This window comes from Periplaneta americana, chromosome 1 (genome assembly GCF_040183065.1).
Source record: "Periplaneta americana isolate PAMFEO1 chromosome 1, P.americana_PAMFEO1_priV1, whole genome shotgun sequence".
Taxonomy (NCBI): domain Eukaryota; kingdom Metazoa; phylum Arthropoda; class Insecta; order Blattodea; family Blattidae; genus Periplaneta; species Periplaneta americana.
In genome coordinates this window covers 152,579,411-152,596,555 of record NC_091117.1, presented here as the reverse complement: position 1 = coordinate 152,596,555, position 17,145 = coordinate 152,579,411, and positions in this window count along the sequence as shown.

Genomic DNA, 17,145 nt, shown 5'->3' with positions numbered 1-17,145 from the left:
ATATAACTGTTTTATAAATTCTAACTTTCAGATTTTTTGACAGGAGATAAAAACTTCTCAACCGAATAATAACAGGCATTTCCCATATTTATTCTGTGTTTAATTTCCTCCCGAGTATAATTTATATATTTGTTACTGTTGCTCCAAGATATTTGAACTTCTCCACCTCTTCAAAAGATAAATTTCCAATTTTTATATTTCCATTTCCTGCAATATTCTCATCACGAGACATACTCATACACTTTATCTTTTCGGGATTTACTTCCAAACCTATCTTGCTTCCAGTAAAATTCCCGTGTTTTCCCTAATCGTTCGTGAATTTTCTCCTAACATATTCACGTCATCCACATAGACAAGCAGCTGATGTAACCCATTCAATTCCAAACCCTCTCTTTTATCCTGAACTTTCCTAATGGCATACTCTAGAGCAAAGTTAAAAAGTAAAGGTGATAGTGCATCTCCTTGCTTTAGCCCACAGTGAATTGGTAACACATCTGACAGAAACTGACCTATACGAACTCTGCTGTACGTCTCACTGAGACACATTTTAATTAATCGAACTAGGTTCTTGGGAATACCAAATTCAATAAGAATATCATATAAAACTTCTCTCTTAACTGAGTCATATGCCTTTTTGAAATCTATGAATAACTGATGCACTGTACCTTTATACTCCCATTTTTTCTCCATTATCTGTCGAATACAAAATATCTGGTCAATAGTTGATCTATTACGCCTAAAACGACATTGATGATCCCCAATAATTTCATCTACATATGGAGTCAATCTTCTCAAAAGAATATTGGACAAAATTTTGTACGACGTCAACAAAAGTGATATTCCTTGAAAGTTACTACAGTTAGTCTTGTCCCCCTTCTTAAAGATAGGTACGATTATGGACTCCTTCCATTGTTCTGGTACAATTTCCTTTTCCCAAATAGCAAGTACAAGTTTATAAATTTTGTTAGATAATGCGCTCCACTTTCTTGTATTAATTCTGCTGGAATATGTTCGATACTTGGAGACTTATAATTTTTCAGATTTTCTATCGCAATTTCTACTTCAGTAAGTGTGGGTTCGGGTATAAATGGTTCAGCAGTTTGTATTTCAATTTCGTCCCGATCATTTCTGTTTGGCCTATGTATATTTAGTAGTTGTCCAAAATAGTTTTTCCATCTGTTCAGAATTGAATGAGCGTCTGCAAGCAAGTCACCATTCTCATCCTTGATCACGTTTTCCCTTGCCTGGTATCCATTCTTGAATTCCTTTATGCCCTTATATAAATCTCTAATGTTTTTATTCTTACTATTTGTTTCTACCTCATTCAGTTTTTCCTTCAAGTAATCTCTCTTTTTATTCCTAAGCGTACGATTTGCTTCCCGTCTTTCATTGAAATAATTATCTCTATTTGCCTCAACTGGATCCTGTAAGAATTTCAATTTCGCCTGTTTCCTTCTTTCTACTATCATGCAACAATCTTCATCAAACCACGGTTTCTTTTTATTAGTTTCATAATAAACTATGCTCTGTTCAGCTGCAATTTTGATATTATCTCGGATATTTTCCCACATGCTATTAACATCTAACTCTTCCTTAACTTCGTCGGAACTTGCTAATACGGCAAATCTATTTGAAATTTCGACCCGATAACGTTGCTTAGCTTCCTCGTCCTTTAATTTCGGAATATTGAATCTTTTAATATTAACTTGTTGCTCTACTGGCTTGGCTACTGATAATCTTTCTCTTAATTCTCCAATTACCAAATAATGGTCAGAATTACAGTCTGCCCCCTGAAGGTTCGAATGTCTACTATACTAGTATGTTTTCTTTTATCTATCAAGATGTGATCTATCTGGTTATGTGTCAATCCATCTGGAGAAGTCCAAGTATATTTATGTATATCCTTATGGGGGAATGTTGTACTTTTGACAATTAAATTTTTTGATGTGGCAAAGTTGACTAACCTAACTCCATTGTGATTGCTAATTATGTGTTGGCTCTCTTTTCCAATAGTCGGTTTAAAAATATCCTCCCGTCCGACTTTTGCATTGAAATCCCCCAATAAAATTTTCATGTGATATCTAGTTAACTGATCAAAAGTCTGTTCCAATTCCTCATAGAAGCTATCCTTTGTCTTCGGTAGGGGCATGAGCATTTATAACTACGATATCGCACCATCTACCCTTAAGTACTAAATACGATAACCTGTCACTGATAAATGCGACCTTTTTTACTGCTGACTTTATTCTTTTATGTACAAAGAATCCTATTCCTAATTGGTGATTATCGTTTCCTTCCCCATAATACAACAAGTAATTCCTATTTGTGTTATGTCTTCCCATCTAACTAACCTCCTGTACTCCCACAAAGTCTATTCTATATCTAGCTAGTTCTTTTGCTACTAATGTTACCCCTCCTGTTCTATATAGACTTGTAACATTCCAAGTACCAAACCTCAAAACCTTATTCCTTGCTGTGATCGTGCCAGAGAATCAGTCCCATTCCGAGGCTTATTTGAAGGTTTCGTAACAAGCTGTTTTTTACGGTGATGGGTTGTTAGCCCTTCGCCCAACCCCCAAGCTGGAGGACCACCCCTCATCGGCCACCCCTTATTCAATATATTCACAGCTACCCTCCATATCTGGAGACCGTCTCCTTGATCCGCAACCTGAGGATGCGCCATGCCGTGGTGATAGGGACCCACAATACATGGCTCTTATCTCACACAAGGGAATATTATGTAAATATGTACTTGTTCACTTTCCCCAGTTCTTCCACTAAAATTCTTGTAAGTTCTAATTCAATGTTATCTTTCAGTTCATCAAGCCAATTTCAATAATTCATTCGCAAACGTGGATCATCTTTCTTTAGAGCATACACTGGAGTATAGTGGTAAGGTTTAAGATGTAATAAATGTGTTGTGTTTCTTGCAGATGATACAGACAAGCCAGTCTGCTGAGCTATTTTTTTTTTTTGCGATTTTTGTAGCTAACGTTCAAGCATAGTTCCAATGTCCTCTAAGCTAGTCTCTGGGCAATTTCATGAAAATGTTAACCTACACCCTAAAAAATAAATCTCTCTGCAGAGCTCAATTCCTTTATTGATTGTTACATTGGAGTCCAAAGTTCATGAAACTGTGAATATTTCATAAACAGAAAGCAGTTATTAAGTTGACAGGAGTGGAGAAATTTCTTTCGTTCCTGGTTATGTTGATAGATATGGGGAAGTTAATTTACAAGCCAGTTTTTTTTATATAGGCCTTACAGCCTTGTTCTTTTGACATACGCTGCATTAACTTAATTATAAAAGAAACCACTGAAGGTAGTGCCTGCACTCCGAATCCCCTTCAATGGGCTAATGAATTAGGAATTCTGATTAATATAATGCTTTTCTTTCATACTGCGGCCAGCACATGGCCGGCCACAGCAGCTGGGATTCCCGTCAAAATAGTTATAATATTCCCACTACCACTTCACGTTCTCATAGTTACAGTTACAATTACAATGATAATAAACATATACCTTATCATAAGAGATGTTGGACATGTTGTTCTTCTCCATACACACATTTCTGGCAGATACTTAATGTAATTACATTTCTGTTAAGTAAATAGTAAACAGTAAATAAGTAAATGTTTGCTAGAAGTGGATTTCCTTATTTAACCTTCCATTTTCATGTCCCCTCCCCCAATAATATTCGTCTATCAGTGGCTGTGGTTCATGTTACCAACATAACTGCTGTTGCTGTATATAGCACATACACTCCGTTCTCTCCATTGCTGAGCGACTTCCCTTCCGCATTGTAGATTGAAAATTTAATACTACATTATTATGCCTCATTTGAAGTTAATATTCCAGACTTTCTCAGGAGAGACTGATGAAAGGCATGAACAAAGCCTCACATTTCTGTGCGTAAATGATTTTGAGAGCAATGGTAATTGAAGACCTCCCCGGAAAAAGGATGTAAGAACATCAGATTCTTGAAATGTTCGATGTAGGCGGAAAAAGTAATTTTAAAACATTTATTTATAACAATAAATTATTGCGTTCAATGGCTGAATAAACTTGTATCTTTGTCTAGTCAAATGGTTGTAATGGTATATAATGAAATATGATCCTGAAATTATTTTTATTTTTTCTGAAACATGAATTGAATCAGTCAGAGCTAAAAGGAACTAGTCAAAATATGCAGGTTTGGGTTATGCAACAATTTGAACAACAGATGTCATGCACATCGAACGGTGGAAGAAGGAACTAAGTCAGACTTTTAAATATTCTTTTGTCTTCTATAAAAATATATACATTTGTGTTATTAGTGGAATGTTCTTTGCTTCTCCTGAATAGTTGTGGAAAGTGACTTAGTTCCTTTTAGCTCTGACTGATTCAATTACAGTTTTGTTGGTTACATCCTTGTTCCAGGGAGATCTTCAATTGTTTTCAAAATATGCATTTACTTTATACTATAGGCCTAATACAAGTATATTTTATTTCATATGGCTGACCTTGGAATTTGGCATTGACCAAGTGTATAAGCTGTACAGCTGGATACATATTTCCGAACAAAAAAAAAAAAAAAAAAGAAACAGGGTCCGTCATTATGTACAGATTGACATGCTTGAATATTGAATTCTTCTAGATTTGGAAAAAGGGAAGCAAAATCTGAAAAAAAGTAGAACTAATAATTCTCCATCATCGGGTAGTTACCAGGCTTGCCATTACAACAAAGTCCATCAATAATGGCAGATTTATAAACCACTAGATAAGGCGGGTCTATATGACTATAGGATATCGGTAGTGTGTTTATGAGAATATAATATGTTGGCTAGATTGGAGAATGGGGTGATGTCATGTGGTCGACATATGTGAGAAGGTTAGTGGGTTAGTTGAGGTGATATCTCATTGACATGAGGTCAACTTATGTGAGAAGGTTAGTGGGTTAGTTGAGGTGATATCTCAGTGACATGAGGTCGACGTATATGAGAAGGTTAGTGGATTAGTTGAGGTGATATCTCAGTGAGTTTTATTTACTCGTCGTGTTGGTTTACATCGGCCATGTTGTGACGTCAGAATCGTTTGTCAAACTTGACGAAAATTAAGCGATATCCTATAATGAAAGAATCCCAATAAGACTTAGCGTATGACGAAAATTAACTTTTTCAAGCTGTGTTGAGATTAGATTTATCCAATGCTCTAGAACATGTACAAATTCCATAATCATATCGTATCACTCAAGGCCTAAAATGACGCTTGTTTTGGTACAGTTATTATACTTGGTTTTGTTTCAGCAGGATCTCCCCCCCCCCTTTTTTTTTGACGTGGGAAATTTTATTCTTCTCTGATTTTTTCGATCTGATGCTTTCATTGATCTCATAGACTAAGGATTTTCATGAAAGACTTCTTTCAGAAATTTCAGTCTTTGTTCCTATTAGCGCTGTTTACTAGAGTCAGAAGTATTGTCTCTGTGTGTGACGAATGGTGAAGTGATGAGGAATTTAAGTACGTTTTATTTGGCCAGTCTATAATGGGGTAACATATCAGCCACTTGCTTGTCTTTGCTCTGGTCACTGCTGTGATCTCTTGACTTATTTGGCTGTGTTTTGATAAACAGGAGTGCTGGGTCCTAAAAGGAAAAAAGAAGAAGAGAATGTGACTCATGAGGAGGCAAGGCTGGAGCCTGTGGTGGAGGTTTAGAACGATCTTCTCTATGGAATAGAGTAGACAAAGCCTGTCCATGTTGGAAGTAGATGCTTAGTGTCCTGTCTGGTGAGGAGGAAATCGCTGAGAGATCCAAACCAATGGAGGTTGTAGGTGGGACCATAAGGGCAACACAACCAAAATCTGTGGCGAGTGCTGGGCGGCTATCTTTCACGGTGTAGGATGGAGAGTAAGACGATGCATCAGAATGCCTGGTGTCTACACAGAGGAGAAGCAGATGCTATGGGTTTAAGTAACTTGTGAGGTAAGTTGACTGTGAACTTAACTGCAGGCACACCTTCAGCATGGGTCTATATCAACAGAATTGTTCTATAAATGACTTCTAGTATTAGATATTAAAGTGATCTTTATACAAGTACCCGGGGTTTGTAAGGAACATATTGAAAGTATGAGAAGCTTGGAAATATATTATTGTACATCAGAACGTGCCCCTCGTACTATGGTATATAATAAAGAGTGATTTATATAAAACTAACTAATGTGTGTAAACAATGTAAAAGGTAAAGGTAAAGGTATCCCCGTAACATGCCATGAAGGCACTTGGGGGGGCATGGAGGTAGAGCCCCATGCTTTCCATGACCTCGGCACTAGAATGAGGTGGTGTGGTCAGCACCACGCTCTGACCGCCTTTTACCCCCGGGAAAGACCCGGTACTCAATTTTATAGGAGGCTGAGTGAACCTCGGGGCCGTTCTGAAAGTTTGGCAACGAGAAAAAATCCTGTCACCACCTGGGATCGAACCCCGGACCTTCCAGTCCGTAGCCAGCTGCTCTACCAACTGAGCTACCCGGCCGCCCGTAATCAATGTAACATGATTAAAATATGTAGTGCTATTTGAAAAATTGATGACGTCACGTGTATCTTGTACCATAATGTAATCTCCATTTCACTTTGGTTGATAGGCTTTCCCCTCTACTCATACTCTTTACCATCCGTGAAGGGGAAGATACTACTGTTTATCTTAGTAATGTTTGACTAATAGAATTTGAACATAGTGAAAATTCTTATTATTGAAAATGTTTACTGGTAATATATATTTCGAAAATCAATACTAAGCATTTGTATTTCGTTTTATTGTTGTTTATATCAGCTGGCACATTAAAAAGCTACTGATAGCAGACGATAAATGTTTTCTTCACTGCTAGTTGCTACTCTCAGCATATACAATGGGACAATCTGTACTGTGTCACTCCCCCCCGACTTCATAATACAAACTAGCATCCCTTAATTTAATTAATTATTAGTTGAAAATATTGTAAGAACAACACTAAAATATATTGAAACATGTAATTGTCAAACATCTGTGTCATTGTATTTTATATCCACTTATGTACTTTATTTAATACTTCATTTTCTTGTATGTACAACTTGGGGGTGCAGGTATAAGAGGTAATAGCTACCGGTCTGTTACTGACGGACTCAGGGCAAGTAGAAGGGGAAAGAAATGCCTTCGCATCCTCTCAACTTGTATGAAATGCCGTTTAGTTACATGCACCAAATCTTTACACTCATGTTAGCCCCTCGTTCTAACATAAAGCTCAAAAACAAAAATTCCAATACCTATCCAAACAAAAAAGTTATAATAGATGCACAAGATAAATGGGACACACTGTACATATATATATATATATATATATATATATAGACACACACACACACACAATATATATATAAACAGAAATTAAAAAAATAAAACTTTTAACAAATGTATTGACGACAAATTAAAAACAATTGAATACGAATGAATCGAGTGTTGTAAAAAAGGATCTAAGTCACTTTCTTCTAGTTTCAAGATAATAAAAAAAAAAATGTTTAATTTCATTATGCATGTACTTCAGACAGTACAATTTATGTGGTGGAAATAAATGTAAAAACACTTCGTTTTATGAACGTATTTTCGCAATTTTGACTTTGTTGTAATGGAGAAATTCTGTTTTGAAAATGGTTGACTTGGGTACCTTTTTAAAATCTGTTGAGTGAATGATGATACTCTTCTGATTTATCGAGTGAAAATATACATGAAATGTCGGCCTTGGTAGCTTACTTGATATAGCGCTGGTGTGCTCAGATAATCATGAACAAAAACAGGTTGAAAACAAATACAGAAATGAAAAACACTATTTTTTGAGCCTACAAAGTAGAGAAGGTTAGTATCATCCCAACAGTTTTAATAATTCCAGTCTGTTTTGTGTTGAGATATTGGCCACAATAAAATCTCATCATAATAGTTATAATTTATGAGCAATATACACATAAACCTTTCTCAAATCGTTGATTTTACTTTCTTTAACGGCACTTTCCCTGCAGGAAATGCTTTTGTAGATGGCAACTAAACAATTGCAGACTTTTTTCTGCAGAAATGAATGAATATTTGCTGAGGTACTGATTCTGTCACTTCCTTTGGTCACTTCTTTCATTTCTGATGAGTAGGGAGTGGATTTTTATGTGCTAAAAAATTAAATATATATATTTTTTATGTGCTGAAAAGTACGAAAATATTTGCTGAAAATAAAAAAAAATATATATATATTTTTTTAAATATTACAAAAATACCTTACTTAGCTTGGAAAAAAAAATGTTACTAGGTACTCACCAACCACAATTGAGTGCTAGTAGTTGGCCGAGAATTGCAGTGAACAACAAAGGTCATCTCCAAATTCTCCATCACAAATGCATGCCAATTATCTCTGAACAACGACTTATACTGTGAAAACGATCTTTCCACATCACAGGACGTCAGACGTGCATATTTAAAGAGAGGAATGTCACAAACACATACACCGTCAATTTCACCTACAGACACATCCTCCAATACTTGAGCAACTTTACACATTTTTTTATATCCACTGTTTTTCCAAACACATTCTGGAATTTGTCCCTTAGTAATTGTGCTTCTGAACCTGGTCGTGAGTCTAATGTAATTTCCAAGGTACGCACCTCCCTGTTTCAGACAACAGGTTTTTGGATGTTTCGAATTTTTTATAGTGTCACACAAAAAGCTTAGATTTGCTAATAGGGAAGCCAAATCGTTTTTTAAACAACCATCTTTCAGTATTAGACTGCGTGCTCTCCTACCAACAGCATTTGCATCACAGCTTTTTCCATCCCTTTTAAATTTATACATTATATATAACATTTTAACATAGTTAATATCAAATTGTACAAATTTAATTTTAATGATATGACCTAATGAGAATATTTAGCCTTAATTGTATAAGGTTAATATCATGCTGTGCCTTTCCTTGTTTTATACACATACGAGAATCTAGCATCAGTGTTCAGCTTTACCATGTACAGTTTACCTCAAGAGGCACGAAACTTATATACTTGTAAATGCCAGCACGTGCATTACTTACTATATCATTAATTGTTAGATCAACTATCACCTAATTTAAAATTGTTTGCATCTCATGCACCTGATGATGACTTTTTAAAGTCGAAAATATTAGTGACTTTGTATTAAATATTGTGATGTAACAGATTATCTGACCTCACAAACTGAAAAGTGTATTTGACTGAAAATTTATTATATATATTATATATAATTATTATTATATGTAATTATTTCAAGCAAACAATACGATCATTTTATAAACATTTCTAATACAGTGCTGAATCTAATGAATGAATGGTTCCATGCAAATAAACTAGCACTTAATGTTGATAAAATCAGTGCAGTCAAATTTAGTACACACAATAGTGCTCAGGTTTCCTACAGTATTCGATTAAATGGAACTCATCTCAAAGAATCTATAAGCACAAAGTTTCTTGGTTTAGAATTGGATAATCACTTGAACTGGAAAACGCATATAGAATGTATTACTCTTAAATTGAGCTCTGCTTGTTATGCATTAAGATCCTTATCTACTATTGGTGATATAAACTTACTTAAAATGTCATACTTTGCATATTTTCACTCTGTACTGAAATATGGATTAATATTCTGGGGTAACTCGTCTGAAGCTAAACACGTTTTTGTTTTACAAAAGAAAGCTTTAAGAATAATGGCCGTGTGCATAAAAGGACCTCATGTAAAAATATTTTCCGAAACTTAGAAATCTTGACTTTACCTTGTGAATACATTCTTTCCCTAATGATGCTGTATATTAAGAACCAAGATAAATTCAGTACTAATCAAGATATTCATCATTTTAATACAAGACATAAATCAGATCTTCATCTACCCTCTGTTAGTCTAAGCTGTTTTAAAAAAGGAGTTCGCTATTCATGTATAACAGTCTTCAATGCACTGCCTAATTATCTTAAAGATTTGAAGAACCACGAGAAAAGGTTCAGAAAAGAATTAACCAAATTTCTACATACTCATACCTTCTACACAATTGATGAATTGTTTATGCTTGTGAATTGAATTATTCTACTTAAATGACATGTACAATTTTATATAGCTCAACTAAAATATGTTTTTATATTGACTTAATCTGTTTACTATGTATTATATTTTTTTGTTTAGCATAACTGATGAATTGTATGTACTGTAAATTGAATAGTATATTGTATAGGTCAACTGATGAATTGTTTAAGCTTATAAATTGAATTAATCTACTTCATATGAATTGTATAGCTTAACGAAAATAAGTTTGTAAATTGAACTAATTTGATTGTATATGTTTGTATAGTTTGGCTGATGAATTGTATATGTTCTTAAAATGATTACTAGTCTGTGTAACTCTACTGATGAATTGTATATAGACCTACTGTAAATTGAATGGTAATATGTATAGCTCAACTGATGAATTGTTTATGATTATAAATTGAATTAATCTACTTGATATTAATTGCACAAATTTGTATAGCTTAATGAAAGTATGCTACTTTGTATTGTATATATTTGTATAGTTTTGGCCGATGAATTATATATGCTTTAAATTGAATAGTAATCTATATAGCTCTACTGATAAATTGTTTGTGTTTGTAATTTGAAGTAGTTTGCATGATATGTATTATCAATTTCTGTATATCACAACTGGTTGAATTGTTTATGCCTTAAATTTAATTAACTTGGTTTGTATTATACATATAGCTCAACTTATGAATGATCGTTTGCGTTTGTAAATTTAATAATCTGATTGGCTATGTATTGTATACTTTTAGTAGAGCCATCGATATAGCTCAGTCGGCAGACTCGCTGGGCTGCTGATCGGAGCTGCGTTCGGGCTTGTGTTGGATCCCCCTTTGGTCTTTGGTTTCTTCTGAGGTTTTCCCCAGCCGTGGGACCGAAGCCGGATGGTCTATGGCGAGTCTATGGCGAGTCCTTGGCATCAACCCCTTTGATTTGATTACCCCCCTTTGATTTGATTACCTGGTTGGGTTTTTCCGAGGTTTCCCCCACCAAAAGGCAAATGCCGGGTAATATTTTGGCGAATCCTCGGACCTCATCTCATCTCACTACATCTCGCCAAAATGTAAAAAAAAAAAATAGAAATAAAATAAAATAAAAAAAATGTAAAAAATTGCACAAAATTGTAAAAATTGTAAAAAAATTGCTAAATTGTAAAACTATAAAAATTTGTAAAAATTGTAATTGTAATATTGTAAAATGTTGACTTGTTCCACATCTTAAAGCTTCATTGCTCATGTAAGATCTATGGAATAAAATAAATGAATGAATGAAATGAATAATCTTTCAGTATATCTTGAAGGATATCGATTGACGAAGCCAGATAACAGGGAATCACAACAAGATATTGCCTTACTTGATAAACATGAGCGAGAGGTGAGAGATTTGTTTAAATTAAATAATGTTCATACCCGAGCTCTTATCTGTTGTGTTTGTCAAACAAGGCGTGGAATGAAATCATCTTCAGCAACAATAAACAATCCTAATTATGTGTTGCAAGATCTCTCCTCCTTGTGCATGTTAATTTATTCTCTAATAATAACATTGTTATGCTGCCTAACAGTTCTCAGAACTTGAGGTGATACTATTACAAAAATGGATCACGGATACACCACACAGCACTTAGAAACACGAAGCAACCAAGAATTCTTAAAAAAGATAACGTATTTCTGAGTGATATAATTGATTTAGTTTTACAATATTTAAAATTTATTGTAAAAAAATTATTTAAGTAAAAAACCTCCAAGATTTATGTGTTTATAATAGATTTCCTGAAAATATATATTTACATAATTTTTTTGTGAAAATATCTGTTTTTATGTGATATAAAATTCGGGTTTTAAACTTGAAACTTCATGTTCGGAATTTTTAACTTTGTTAATTGTGTTTTATCACACCCAAAAAGAATATTTAATTACATAGGAATCCGCTCCTTACTGATGAGTACTCAAAGTAGTGGAAAGTTGAATGTTAAGTACATGCTCCGTACGTGGTCTGCCTTATGTTACAAGTGAGATAGTTGATCTTTTGTAGAATCTGCTCCACCAGCTTGAGCAGTCAGTAATATCATCTCTATCTACCATGGTCAGGGTGCAGGGCTTTTCTGTGAAGGAATTCGCAACAAGGGTACATACTTCTTTTACTGTGTAGATCCTATCACATTTCCTAATAGGGCATTTGATTATGGCAAAGTTCCGATCACAAGGGTTGTACGAGTGTCTCCTTATAGTGAAAAATTGCTCGATCACTTTAAAGCATCCTGCGTCAGTAAATGCGTGGTAAATTCTTGAAACCGTGTGGTTCTTGTTTTGACCAAGGCCGTTGTCATAAAGATGGAGTTCAGCACTAGACAGTACATAATTATTAATAAGTATATATGTGTCCAATGCCTACCCACTTCACTTTACGTGATTCGGGTTTCGCATATTGTGGATAGATGGCATGACTGTGACCCATTTTCTAGTTGTACACCACTTTAGCGGGTCACACTGTGGAGAGTTATGTCGTGTACTAGGGTGAGTGTATGTGTAAGTATTCGTGTAAGTATACTGTCTGGAATGAGTGATGATCTAGTCTAGTGTAGAAATGATGTACCCTCGTTTGCATCTTTTGTGAACTTGACCTTCGTGGTAGATGTAGTAATGAGCATGTCCAGTTTTCAAATTAAATGCCAAAAAACATTAACAGTGAGTTGCTGATAATATAAAATATCCTGAATAGATATTTTGGGAAGATCAGTGTTCTGCATAGAATCTACCACTAGTCCCAGAACATTCTTTTGTTCTTGAGACTGCTCAGTGGAAGTTTTTAGTGACGAATCTTTTAGAACATCTTAGGTGGACACACAATTCTGCAGCATCAACTCTCTTTGATGACTCACTCAGATGAGGACTATGCATCTTTGTTTTTCCTTCTTCACAGTAACAGCAGGTGTCGATGGGGGGGTCTTCCAAATTTTAAATTTTCATTAAAATATTTTTGTAGAACTCATATTTCACCCTTATATCGGGATGTTTACTCACAAACATATAGTGCATCTTCCTTACAGAGAAATCAGCTGGCAAGTATGTGACTTCTCTTGGTGAAAATTGGTAATCTTTGTTGGGAAAGGTGCTACATAATCATGAATTTTCACAATATCTTCACTATCAGACTTTAATGCACAGGATTGTTTTCTTCTCATATCACAAGGAAATTTTCCTTCAAGGAGAAATTTGCAGATTCTTTTAATTCGTTTCTCATTGACATCATATAATCAAAAAAAGAAAAACATCTCTGCACACTTCAATTTTCTTATTCAAATGAACATGGTATTTGATTAACTTCTGTCTCAAAACTGATCCATCACCCTTCCTAGGCTGTGTTTCTTTACTTCAACAACTTCAATCATCCACTGAAGGTGGAGATCTTGTTCATCTTTCGAATCCAGACATTTGTATAGGGAACCAAGATTCAAGGCTTTATCCACATCATCAAATTTGCAATATTTCCTCGTACATCTGTTAAAAAAAAAAAGACAAAAATTGATAATCTATTTGAGATAAAATGAAGTATTGGTAGTCTATGAAAGAAAAGTAATGGGTACTATTTTAGTTATTTTATGAATAAAAAACAAAGGTCATGTCGTAATTGGAAAAAGCGTTTCAGCATTTCACCTCGGCTGAGCCACCAAATCTTAAAAACTTCACAGTGTTAAAATTTGTTAAAACAGTTATAAAAGATAATATCCCTTATTATGCCATATGGCCATTGTAGAGCCATGTGCTCTATCTTCTGCTGTAGTTTTTGAAGTTTTTAGACTTTTAATGCACATGAACTTTTATTCCACATTCACCTAAAAAAAGTTTAAGTTTTTCAACAAATCCAGGTCATTCTGCTACCATTACCAGGTCTTCATCGGTTGCCACAGAAATGATCTTTTCCTGATGAAGATAGAATTTTTGGCTTACTTGACTCGCCGCCTGAAAGATGTCACCAGTAGTTCGGCCTTTTAAAGATGCCAGGTCAAGGAACTCCTCAATAACACTGAAATTATCATCCATACCTCTTAATAATACTACCAATAAAGCAGTATCTTTTATATCGCAAATTTCGTTTAATGCTAATGAATAATAAACTAAAGTTGATATTTTAGATTTTAATTGCTCCTCCAAATCCTCACCTAGTTCACCAACTCTGTGTGTTATTGTTCCATGAGACAAAACTTATAGCCCTAAAATGATTCCAGTAATGTAGGACAAATTTCCTCTGCAGCAAAGTTTTAAGTTGGGCGCACTGCACAAGATGTTTAAAAAGTATTTCATATTTTCACAGGAGGTAATATTGGTCAAAACTAGAAAAAAGTGCCTATAAATATATATGTCCAAAAACATATATGTGTTGAGATGTGGGCCATTCTGTATTGTGGCCTATTATTGCCTTCGTTTAAAAACACGAAACAGTGGTTCGTATGTTTTGAGAGTAGATAGCATTCCTCATTAGAAGTAAACAGGGACTGAAATAGTAAATATGGGTCCAAGATAATATGTAGTCTTACTTGTGTAGAGTTGATATTCAGTGATGTTGGCTGTCCTTCTGTTTAAGTGCATTCTTCTTTTCTTATTGGTTGTGTTTACCTCTGTACGTAGTGCACTGACAATGAAACATAAGTCATTCATATACCATACAGTACTGTATCTTACATCAGTCAGTTCATATTGAGGTTGTACGTATAGTACATAGGTATGAAAACAAGGATAGAGATGGTGAAAGCAGTGAGCAATAAAATTAGTGTGCACTGTAAACAACGTAATCAGTGAACTGGAGTCCTGTTATTCCATAAGGGAAATTGCAGACATGATATTCTGCAATGTTATAGGCGATGGCAACAGTTGATGAGGCCATGTCATCTATGCCAAATGACATCCAGAATGCTAGATTCCATCTGCAAACATCTTCAGCTGGCTATTCAGCGACTTGCAGATATCAGTTCATTCGCATAACAAACAAGGGATTGGGATAGATTTCGCACAGTTTGATATAAAGGTGTGGTCTTGTGAAGAGTAGAACAGGATCCTGACGCAAATGTTCGAAAAATAGCAACTATTGAAGGCATCAAATGTGCTCTTGCTTGGTTAATTCTGCACAAGTAGTTACTTTATCTCTACCATATCCATTGTGTGCAAGCACTTAGGCCACCAAATCATAGGAAAGACAGAGTGCTGAACATCTGCAGTTCACAGACAAGGTGGGATTCGCAAGAAATGGGATTATAAATTACCACACACATGTGGGCAAATCCTCGAGTGATTCAACAGGTGAGACATGAGGATTGCTTTAGCATCAATGTTTGGACAGGACACTCATAGGTCATATATTTTACTGGACAGGCTAACAGGTGCTGTTTATCACCTATTTTTGTGCAAGAAATTATTCACAATGTTGGAGGATGTTCCCCTCGACAAAGGCAAAGGATTTGATTTGTACAAGTTGGAGTAACACGCCATTTTATACTCCTCGACAGTACCTAATCTGGAGGCTTGATGGGCAACAGATTGGTCAAGGATGTAAAGTAGCATGACCTCCCGATCACCTGACCTTAATCCTTTGGATTTCTGGCTATGGGGACATTTAAAGACTGTGATGTATGCAACACTATCGACAATGTACAAACATTGCAGGAGCATGTGTACAATGCATGTGACCAAATCTGACAGCAGCTAGATCTGATCGCAAGAGTTCGTGATTCTCCGAGACGAAGGGTGGAACAATTTGTAACAGTGTGTGGTAACCACATCTAGCAACTTCTGTAGTGTGTATGTAACAGATATACAACCTTGTCCATACCTCAACACATGTTTCTCGACATATGTTTGTAGAACTTTTTTCTAGCTATGATCAATACTCCCACAAAATATATGATTATGTCTTGTGACGAGAATATTGTACGAAATGGAAATATAAAAATTGGAAATTTATCTCTTGAAGAGGTACAAAAATTCAAATACCTGGGAGCAACAGTAACAAATATAAATGATACTCAGGAGGAAATTAAACAGAATAAATATGGGAAATGCCAGTTATTATTCAGTTGAGAAGCTTTTATCATCCAGTCTGCTGTTAAAAAATCTGAAAGTTAGAATTTATAAAACATTTATATTGCCGGTTGTTCTTTATGGTTGTGAAACTTGGACTCTCACTTTGAGAGAGGAACATAGGTTAAAGGTGTTTGAGAACAAGGTGCTTAGGAAAATATTTGGGGCTAAGAGAGATGAAGGTACAGGAGAATGAAAAAAGTTACACAACACAGAACTGCACGCATTGTATTCTTCACCTGACATAATTAGGAACATTAAATCCAGACGTTTGAGATGGGCAGGGCATGTAGCACGTATGGGCGAATCCAGAAATGCATATAGAGTGTTAGTTGGGAGGCCGAGGGAAAAAGACCTTTTGGTGAGGCCAAGACATAGATGGGAGGATAATGTTAAAATGGATTTGAGGGAGATGGGATGTGATGATAGAGATTGGATTAATCTTGCACAGGATAGGGACCGATGGCGGGCTTATGTTTGGGCAGCAGTGAACCTGCGGGTTCCTTAAAAGCCATTTGTAAGTAAGTAAGTAAGTAAGTGAGGTGTATGCAACACCTATCAACTATGCACAGACATTGCAGGAGCATGTGTACAATGCATGTGACTAAATCTGACAGCAGCTAGATCTGATCGCAAGAGTTCATGATTCTCTGAGATGAAGGGCGGAACAATTTGTAACAATGCGTGGTAACCACATCTAGTAACTTCTATAGTGTGTATGTAACAGACATGCAACCTTGTCTCGACATATGTTTATAGAAACTTTTTTCTAGTTATGATCAATACTCCCTCCTGTGAAAATATGCAATACTTTTTTGACATGGATACGTCTTTAAAATCAGACTAATATATGGGGTAGCAGGATGGGAAATTCGATGTAATGTTGCAATGTTTGCGAGATGGTCCATTCTGACACCATAATTTCGTGACTAATAACACGATTGAAATAAATGTGGTCTCATTTGATCGGGATACTACTACAATGTGAATATGAGCTTGA